Source organism: Rhyacophila brunnea, unplaced genomic scaffold, assembly GCF_057557595.1.
Source record: "Rhyacophila brunnea isolate RB1 unplaced genomic scaffold, BYU_Rbru_1.0 scaffold_1, whole genome shotgun sequence".
Lineage (NCBI taxonomy): Eukaryota > Metazoa > Arthropoda > Insecta > Trichoptera > Rhyacophilidae > Rhyacophila > Rhyacophila brunnea.
This window is the reverse complement of record NW_028232751.1, coordinates 54,893,387-54,903,410: the sequence shown is the minus strand read 5'-3', so window position 1 is coordinate 54,903,410 and position 10,024 is coordinate 54,893,387. Positions and strand designations below refer to the sequence as shown.

The window sequence follows — 10,024 nt, the reverse complement described above, 5'->3', positions numbered from 1 at the left end:
GAGAATGCATTTAGCTCGGCCTAGACAGCCATACAAAGTAAATTCTATACATTACGATTTCTTTTACATACTGATAATGATATCTTTTACATACTGGCACAATTCAACTCACCAGATTACAGGATTACTGAAAAACTTATCGATTGTTCAGTATTCCAATATTCATTTGACAAATAATGTCAAGGAATCGATTTTTGTTGATAATGCGATGCCTTCATTTTTCGGATAATAATGAAAACAGAGATTGATGGTACATTATCGGTAGGCTTGACTTACTTAAAAAAAGTATGTCTTTCTGAATGTAAAACAACCTGTAAATACGACAACGCAAATTATCCATTAGAGCTGAACACACAATTATTAAAACATTTGTCAACCCTTGGTTTACATAAATATATATATATATATATATATAACATAAGAAAATATGACAAAAACATATATTATAAACATGTTAGGCACACAAGGTGTTAATTAACTTTAGACTAGTTTCACTGCAAGGAATATATCAGAAGATTGTATGAACCAATTCTCATTAGTGACCTCCCATTTTTCTTGGCGTTATCATATGAACATAAATGAAAGGATCTAGTCATTAAAAATAATATGGACTCTCAGTAAACAAGAAGTCCAGACACTTGAGATGACACACCACGGTATGGAGAGGTGCATGGTGGGCATAGCCCGTAGAGGACAAAAAAACTAAATAAGTGGACAAGGCGACAAACAAGAATGTTTGATGTAAATTTACTAATAATCATAAATGCAGGACAGGAAGAAGAAACATTAGACAAATCTACTTCTTCGAAAGCTAGACATAACAATCAACAAGATAGTTTGCTTAAATAAGCGCCAGTCCAACGCACACAACCGAGATGAATGCGATCAGCTTGTATCATTGTAATGAGCAATATTACTAATCTTATCGCCTAAAGATCCTAACATAACCTTTTGAACCAACATGACATGAGTAGGTACTATACAACCTTGTGATTCCAAAGCAGTGACACAATATCGTCAGTCAGACATTAAATCCACATTTATTTCACAAACTTGCATGAATAGATGCATTAGTCTGCTTCTGCTTCCTCTGTGTCGTCATCGCCGTCCAGAACGAGTGGAATTATGTGGTACTCGATGAACATCTGATGCTGCCCTTCCTTTTCAATCATCTCCTGCACCAGCAACACTCCTCGAGAGTCACACTTCATTGCCACCTGAAAGTAAACAAAAAGCTCAAAGACTAGGATACATTCTAAGATATAATGTACCAAGATATTTCTAAGAAAGAACTCATAATTCCAGGGAAATACCAAAAGTAGAGTAGAATAATGATGAATGTCACAAATACATGACCTATTTTCTTTGACTAATATTTTTAGTCGATTAATCATGCACAAGAACAATGCTGTACGGCACATGCTGTTCATCGTTATTCTCGTATAAAAATTTTATTCGCAAGAAAAACGCTATAAGGCGCATACATGCTACGCTGTTTGTCATTATTCTCCTACAGGAATTATTGCTTATTGATTTTTTAATTAAGGATTATTTTTATAATAAATTATTATTCAATTGTGTACCCTGTATGAATAACTACATCTTTGAAATAAAATAATAATTTTATTTGTTCTATTTATTCCTTAACATTTTGCAAATGTGCCATTCATCGTTGTTCGTTCACACTCTACAATTAACCAAACCGTAACAATTTGGATACGCTATGGATACCTGTTCGTGATAAATTATTTATATTTTATTATATATTTTAATATCAGTGACCTAGTGTTTCTTTAAAATAACTTAAATTATGGATATCTTTATCTAATGGTTGCATTTTGACCGCTTAAAAATACTATACCTTAAAAAAATAGAAAATTATATTTTAATTCCGAGCGTCTAGTGCGAGCGTCTAGTGCGAGCACTAGCGAAATGGTCTATGGTCTCGAACATTGTAGACGAATGCGTTTGCTCGCCCACAATCCAAACGCAAGGCACGCGGCTTCATTTAGCAATGCAATGGGTGGTGTCTAGATGTATCTATAGTCTAAGACCAACACTATTTGCAATTTGTAGTAATGAAAACATACATATGACTGACAAAATTTAGTGTGCACTATTTATGTCAGATTTTAACAGCCTACCTCCACCCTTCGCCACTGAAGTAGATTGAAGTACAATTGCAAACCTGGGAAGCCATCGAGGGCCCTCATGATGACCTGGAGGTGAGAGAACTTATAACGAAGGTTGACGACTTCGCCGACCTCGCAGAAAAAACTGTGGAACGTGTCCGATATCAAGGAAACGAGACAAAATTATCATCAATGTTAATACTAATATATTCTATAGGGCGTCATCAATTTTTCACAAAACTAGATATTATAAACTCCAGAAACATCTCACTCCAGGCTTTTGAAGAATAGTGTTTGATAAAAACTACATTGATACAGTAATATTAATATATAGTTTTTGGTTTTTATGTGTTGCAACTCGGATGCTGTCTTCGAGATCTAGCGATTTCTGTTCTTTGTTTTCAAAGGGAAAAGATATTGTACACAGAGGTAGGTAGATTATTTGCAAAAGGCAGCAGCATCTCAGTCATTTTCACATGACAGATACAACTTTAAAAGTTGGACAGATACATATTTCCAATATATAGTAGACAAATTTTTACCTCATTCCCCGGTTCCTGAATTAGATGAATTAAAATATCTCTTACCTGAGGCCCAACTGTGGTAAAGGTGAAATGCGGATAGTCAGAAGATATTCGCATCTGGATGACCTCGGAAGACTTCTCCAGGTCGCTGAGCACAGCCAGCAGCTGTGGTCCTTTCACCAGCTGAGTGGCTTGCTCTGACACATCCTCGTCCCATTTGAAGTACATCAACTCATTCGCTTCTTGCGTTTTTATTTCAGTCTGTCACCACATCGTCACCGGTCAGAGGTTCCAACCTAAACAAACAAGATTTACTTAGCATGTAGATTGGCATTTATATTCTTTTTTTTGAAAAGGGACTTTCGACTATTTATGCAAAATTTAAAATAAACATTGCTTGCGCCAATATTGTCATAAAACTTTTACCAAACATTCCCGACCATATACCCCTCCAATTGTTAATGTCAAAAGACACATCACCAATAATTGTTTAGTTACAATTCAACCGCCGCCGCGTTTACAGTTTTCAATCATAAACTCATTGCATGTTTTTTCCAGAAAAAACTTTATGGCGACATCTATACCATTGACTGTCCCACCCATGGCCCCCACATCCTAAAGCGGGCCCTCAGGCTAGGATCTTTGGCGGCCCCCCTACCTATCGGTTAAGTCAAAAGCAGTGTCACGCACTATATTAACGTTTTTCAAATTGTGTTTCAGGTCAAATTAAAGGTACTTATACAGTGTATTATTAGCGATTTTTATTACATCTACTTTAATCGTGGAGTTGTCGAGTATCGACACACACTATTAAAAATTACATCGCACAATTATATAAATTAAAATGTTAATGTCCATGAACAGTTGGACTTGAGTATTTGAGTAGAACGTCCGTGTCGAATAGAAAGTAAAATTGTTGTTACCAGAATTTAATATAAATAAGTGAAGTCTGAAAGAAAGATTATTAGGTGAAAATAGACAGCCGAGATTTACAGTGTATAAATTATTTAGTGTATACATACTGCACAAATTAATATATTATTAATATTAACAGATCGCAAGAGTGAATAATAATTTTTATTGTTGCACGGGACCAACTAGTGCGCCAAACGTGGTGAGCGAGGGGTTGTCCACACTGTTATTTGTTCACACTGTTACGCGATTTCAAAGTCCGCGTGAAAGGCAAAAATATTAAAATGGTAAACACTACTGAGGACGTGAATGAAACCAAAAAAACCAAGAAGAAAAGAAACGATGATGAAGAGGAAGTGATTGGAGAAAAGAAGAAAAATGGCAGACTGTGACCTCTGGAAAAAAACCCAGAAGAGACTCTGGGGTCGCTTCAAAGAGAAACGAAAACATCGTCATGATAGCGACGGGAAGTAAAATACCATTAAAGTTGAAAATAGCGCAGATGCTCCATAAGGCAGGAGTTAAAATACAGAAAATTTACAACAAAAATTTAAAGACGTACAACTAAGTAGAAGACGAAAAAGAAGCAGATAAAGTAAAACAAGCTAGAGATCTCGGTTTTGTGATTAAAGAGAATGACTCCTGCTCTTATGGAGTAATAAGAAAAGTCAACATTGATATGGACCTCCAAGAAATGCAAATGGAAATCAAAAGTGATGCAAAAGTGACCAACCTTAAGAGGTTGACAAGAAAAAGTGACACAGGAGAGCTTACGAAGACCTCGTCAGTCAGTATTAAATTTGAGGAGAAAATATTGCCGAGAATAATTCACATATATGGCGTCTCTTTTGCTGTAGAACCGTATGTATTCAGGGTAATGCAATGCTACAAATGCTGGCGATATGGGCATATTGCAGCAGTAAAGTAGAAACGTGCCCCAAGTGCGGTGAAAACCATAAAACTTGCGAAAAAAAATGAGGAAATTACGTGCATCAATTGCAAAGGTAAACCACGCGGCAAACACCCAAAAATGCCCAAAGTGGCAAGAAGAAAAGAATTGCAAAGAAGCAATAATAAAAATGAACATACCTTTCAAGGAAGCAAAAAAAAATATGTTAAGGCCATGCATTAGTTGAGGCACGGTCTAAAAAGATCGTTGCTAGACGATGTGCGGATTGCGGGTCGCGGGTGCAGATGACACCTGTCAAACGAAATATTATTTCTCATATAAATCCAACATATGTCCATTTTATGTTCTGTTTATTATTCTATTAGTAACAATAATAATATATTCATTGACATGTTTTCTTTTTAAAGTAAATGGGTAACGTTTTTAGTCATCTTTACACGATTTTAGAATTAATTGGCCCGTCGCCATCACGCAGCAAAGTGACGTATGTCTAACTCGACGTTTTCTCAATGAATGCGAAGCAAGTACAAAATTTCGTTGCGTGTACAGTTGAAAATTTTTTGGCGTTTCACTGATGCGTCACCTTAAGTAACAGCTATGCTGACATATTAAAACAAAAAAAAAATCGTGGGAAGAGATGAAAGCGAAATAATTCAAAAAATAAAGGAAAACAAAAAAAAAGAAGTGGTGGTAGAAGCTTCAGGCTCAACAATAACAGCTACAGGTAGTAGCGTAAAGCCTACAAAAAATAAGGAAAATTCAAAGGGGAAGACAGAGGTTAATGCGATGGGAGAAATTATGAAAGTCTTGCTGAAAGGGGTAGACTGGCAGCATATCATTAAACAACTAATAATTAAAGCAAATTTAAAAGGAAATTTAGGAGAAATTCTAGGGGAGGTTCTGCAACAAAATGGATAGTAAAAAACAAATTAGGATTTTACAATGGAATGCCAGAAGTGTGAAGCAAAAAAAGAATGATATAGAACTTTACTCGAAAAGACAAAAAATAACAATAGCATTAATCTCAGAGACTTGACTGAGGTCTGAATTAGACTATCTGAAATTCAATGATTACACGATGTATCGAAAATACAGAGGGGGTGGATATGGAGGAGAGCGATTCTGGTGCATAAAACACTGGCGTCTAAAGAAGAAAGAAAGAAAGACGGAAGAGCTAGGCAAAATATAAAGCAATTTAACAGAATAGGAGTGAGGACCTGATCGACGGATCACCTTCTAGAAGAGAAGAGGCGATATGACAGCGAGTCGCAGTCAAAGCCTCGGTAAAATCACAAAAAAAAAATGTCCATGAACGATAATGGCGACTTTTTTTTAAAACTATTAACTCTAATTTATAATGTTTATTAATCTCACTTATTTGATCAATCCACCAGACCGGGCCCTCTCAAAGCCCGGGCCCCCGGGCTAGAGCCTTGTCAGTCCCCCCTTTATGGGGGCTATGGTCCCACCCGTAGATGATAGACTATCCGCATGGGAGGCGAACCTAGCATCTGAGGGCCTCGAAAATTGGGTAAAGCCAGAAGAGCATCATATCCCACCTGGAGCCAGTCTCAGAACAGACTGAGAACCATGGTATGGCGCACCCGAGACATGGTGAAATGGGGGTTCTTTGATGACCAAACCAGCGAGTGAGGTGAAATGCAAAGCATGGAGCACCTATTTTCATGCAAGGCTTGCCCGGTAAGCTACAACTTCGACGACAAGATCCTACAAGCCGAGGAAAATGGTGTTGCCTTTGGTAACTTCTGGAGCGACACATTGTAGCTAGTGAATACCCGACATGACGAAGAAGATAAACTCAATAACAATTGGCAGAAACAAGTGCAGGGTGACTCGTCGCGAAAGCGATAAACATAACAAAAATCAAACCAAGTCTACGAGTGCGTGATCCGGTATCCAGCGGGAGCGCTCCTGTAACCCAGCAGTCAATCATGAAAATTTTAGTGCCTAGAATACATCCCTGTGTTCTCTATTCTCCACAAAACTACAGCTTCCTCAAATAGTTCAATCAAAAATATTGCCAAACATGATTCATTTTTGCCCAAATTTTGGATTGTATACTTTCCGTATAACCTTAATAATTGCACCAATGTAAGATAACTTATTTTCAGTTAAGTATATTGTTTCATATAATGTCGAATGTTTAAAACTTCTATCTTAATAAATGTTCACACATGTAAATAAATTGAAATCTTTCTTGGTTAAATCATATGCCAAAGAATCGGTGAAGAAGACTTACAAAAGGAAGAGAGGTCCCCAATTGCCCTTGTAGTACATCTCGATACTGCAGTCCTCGGACGATCCGAAGATGTTGAGACATTCCGTTAGCACTGTCAGGTTGACTTTGAAATCCACATTGTGCTTCTCGGGCACTCGGTACTGGCTGAAGTTGGCCACAGAGATGTACGCGGAGGCCTGCACGCACTTGCTCTACTCGACCGTGAACTTGAGGCCTTGTTACGAAGCACAGAACGTGGCCCACTGTAGAGGATTAAAAAAAATAATTATTGTAGTGTTAATGGCATAAACCAGCGATTTCCAAACAGGGAGGCGCAAAAAGTATAACACAATTAATGTAGCCACAGGCTTGCAGTTTGCAAATACATAGTTTATAAAACAGCCGCTAGTTATAAACTACATAAAAAACAGTCCTGTAAAAGGTTGTTTGCAAACCTGTCTGAAAATATGGAGACTAATTTTATAATACCTCACTTCAATACTATTGTGAAGCACGCTGGCTATCTCGTGATAAAATGAAATAAAAGGATCAAATCGTAATGTTGAAATTTGAGGCAAATTTGTTATAAATATAAATCAATACAAGGACCACTAATTCTTTCACTGAATTAAAAAGACAAAGTGAAAGTATTCATAAAAAAATGGAGCTTTGGAAAAAATAAGTTCGCCATGTTTCCACTTTTAAATGATTTCTGCACCAGATATATTGAAGCAAACAAAAATCTATTTACCGAGTTCTTGGTTAATTTTCTAATGCACTTTTCACATTATCTCATTAATAGTAAAAATGATATACTTAAATGATAACTCCCGTATATAATTTAGGTACACATTAGTGCACCACACTGCCCTTAACCTCAGCGATAGGTAGGTGGGCCCGCCAAAGATCCTGGCCTGGCTGCCTGCTTCAGGATGTGGGGCCCATGATAGAATCCATTTGTCAACGAAGATGAATTTGGATTGAAATTGATTGTGCTAATGAACAAGCACATTCATCGCATGAAAAACAAATTAATTTAAAAATTCATATAATATAGGTAGTTAGTAAAACATTGTTTATTTTTATAATTATCTTTTTACGTTTTTATTAAGTCGTATTCTTATTTGTCTGGTGGTTTTTTATTTAGTACAAATTTTGCGATCGAGTTTTAACTAACTTCCCGACTAGCTAGACATTTGAAACTTTTAGAATATATCAGAAAACGATGCCAATGCATTCTTTTAATACTTTTAGCCATCTTTAAGTAGAATTGAATTCATTTTCAGTTAATTCTGTTTTGTATGAAAAGTTATTTCGGAAGAAATCCGTAATCCAATCCACTATTATTGGTTGCTAGGGGTCTGGGGCCCTAGCAACTAAATTATTAATATATACGTGCGTTACTATGGAAATCAATATGAAATATCAAAATGACATTTCAGTATTATTTCTATCAAGTACATTTTTTTGATCGTTTAAGATAGTCAAGTCAAGTTTATATGAGTCAACAGAAAATTTAAAAACGTTGTTTATAAAAAGTTCTTTTTATCTTGTAATTATTTCATTTTTGTATAAGTACATTCTTGACTATTTAAAAAGGTGTCTGTATTATTAAGGGGGGAGGTGCGAGATTAGTTTTTTTTTAAAGGGAGGCGTAGTAACATAAAGGGTTGGAAACCATTGAAAAGTATTCTGGCATCAGAGAAATAAATTTATTTTTGTAATGGGATGTAATGGAAAAATGTCTAAAAATATAACCGAATATTTCAAAGCAATGAACATCCTACTTAAAATTGATCCTGATGAAAAATGGATGTAATTTTATTAGTATTTCTTATCTTCTAAAATTGGAATCAAGGCCTGAACAAAAACGAACGATAAGTGCGAGTGAGTAAGCATTCAGCATGCTTATAACTCCGCATAATGCGTTAGAGTAAGGTAGAATTTCTAAAGCTGAATTATATTCTTTGTAAACGTCGCCAGTAAATATGGATTTAACTGATTACATTCATTTAAAAACTGCGAGCTTGTGTTGCTGAAATTTATTGTTTTTGTGTTAAAAATAAAGTTGGTGGTATACATTTTTAGTTATTTTAGTAGAAAATATGGTTAACTATGATGTGTTTAAATTTGGTAGTCGTACTGAGAAGCAACACGATGGTATAATGTTACATAGTTAAGTTCATAATAATAAAATCGAGGTTCTAGTGCATTTTGCTGAACGGCCAACCTTCCATGATAGTCCTAATTCTTCACTAAATACCAAATTTATCTTTAAAATGAGTGTTGAAAACGATGGTTTTCAGATTTTTTATTTTCGACTTTTTTTTACTTTTTGTGTAATGTGACCCCTCATTTAAAAATAACTATTCTCTGATATAACGAGTAACGCTTACAATGGGCAAATTCAGTCAGTCCCATCTTCCTCGTAATAACCAAGTTCGACTGTAATATAATATTGAATATTTACTGACCTCTTGAAAATTGATGGCCTTCAGAACAGAGCAGAGCATCTTCACATTGTCGAGAAGCGCAGTAAAAATGTATTCAGGACCTCCCAGAAATTCATCTTGCGTATCAAACACCATCTCGATGTTTTATAAATTAATTGTCTATTATTATTATCAGTGTTTTATTTAATTCTGAAGCAAATCATCAATTGCACATATAGAATTCGTTACGGTACCGTACTGGCCGTGAAATACTCTAGGCGAGTACAGACGTCAACACTTTGTAATGAAGCGCGGGACACGGACAGTTGTTTTTCTTCGGAACAAGTCGGTAGATTTGGTCTGAGTGTCCTTTGATTTCGGCAGCGATACGCAGGCTATTTTCTAGCGAAGTGATTGCGTCGGGTCTATCGATGATCTCGCACGCGCGTTCAAATATGCTTGCGAATGTTGAATAGAACAGAAGGACAACGTCATCAGATACTGAAAAAAAATGAAACAAATCCAAATTACTTGATAAGTTTTATAAAAAATTTGACAAGATTTTATTTTTAAATTAGCTTCTACACACCTACACACCATTGGGTAATGTATATGTATGCAGTTGGCCGTATCACAATTCACTCCGATATAATATATCGGAAATAGATGACTGCATAGTAAAGATCAAAACTGTAATAAAATGGAAAAACAGAAGAAAATAGGTAGATAAGTAGAGGTCGAATTACAGTACACTCTCAGTAATCCGCTGCTCGATTATCCGACAACTGCTGTAATCAGCCGTTATTTTTACTAGTTGAAAGCAAAATTCAAACTCTATAATTCGCCGGTATTCGATTGTCAAATTCAGTAGTCCG

The 10,024-nt window shown here is 35.9% G+C and overlaps 1 pseudogene across 1 annotated transcript; it reads right to left on the bottom strand.

The window, feature by feature from the left end:
- Nucleotides 1–1,070: 1,070 nt before the first annotated feature.
- Nucleotides 1,071–9,299, bottom strand: LOC147079978 (cell cycle checkpoint protein RAD1-like; annotated as a pseudogene). Its single transcript, XR_015070554.1, has 4 exons — nucleotides 9,192–9,299; nucleotides 6,672–6,980; nucleotides 2,720–2,917; nucleotides 1,071–1,217 (listed from the first exon to the last, which is right to left on the bottom strand). The product of XR_015070554.1 is annotated as a cell cycle checkpoint protein RAD1-like (transcript).
- Between the last annotated feature and the right edge of the window lie 725 nt (nucleotides 9,300–10,024).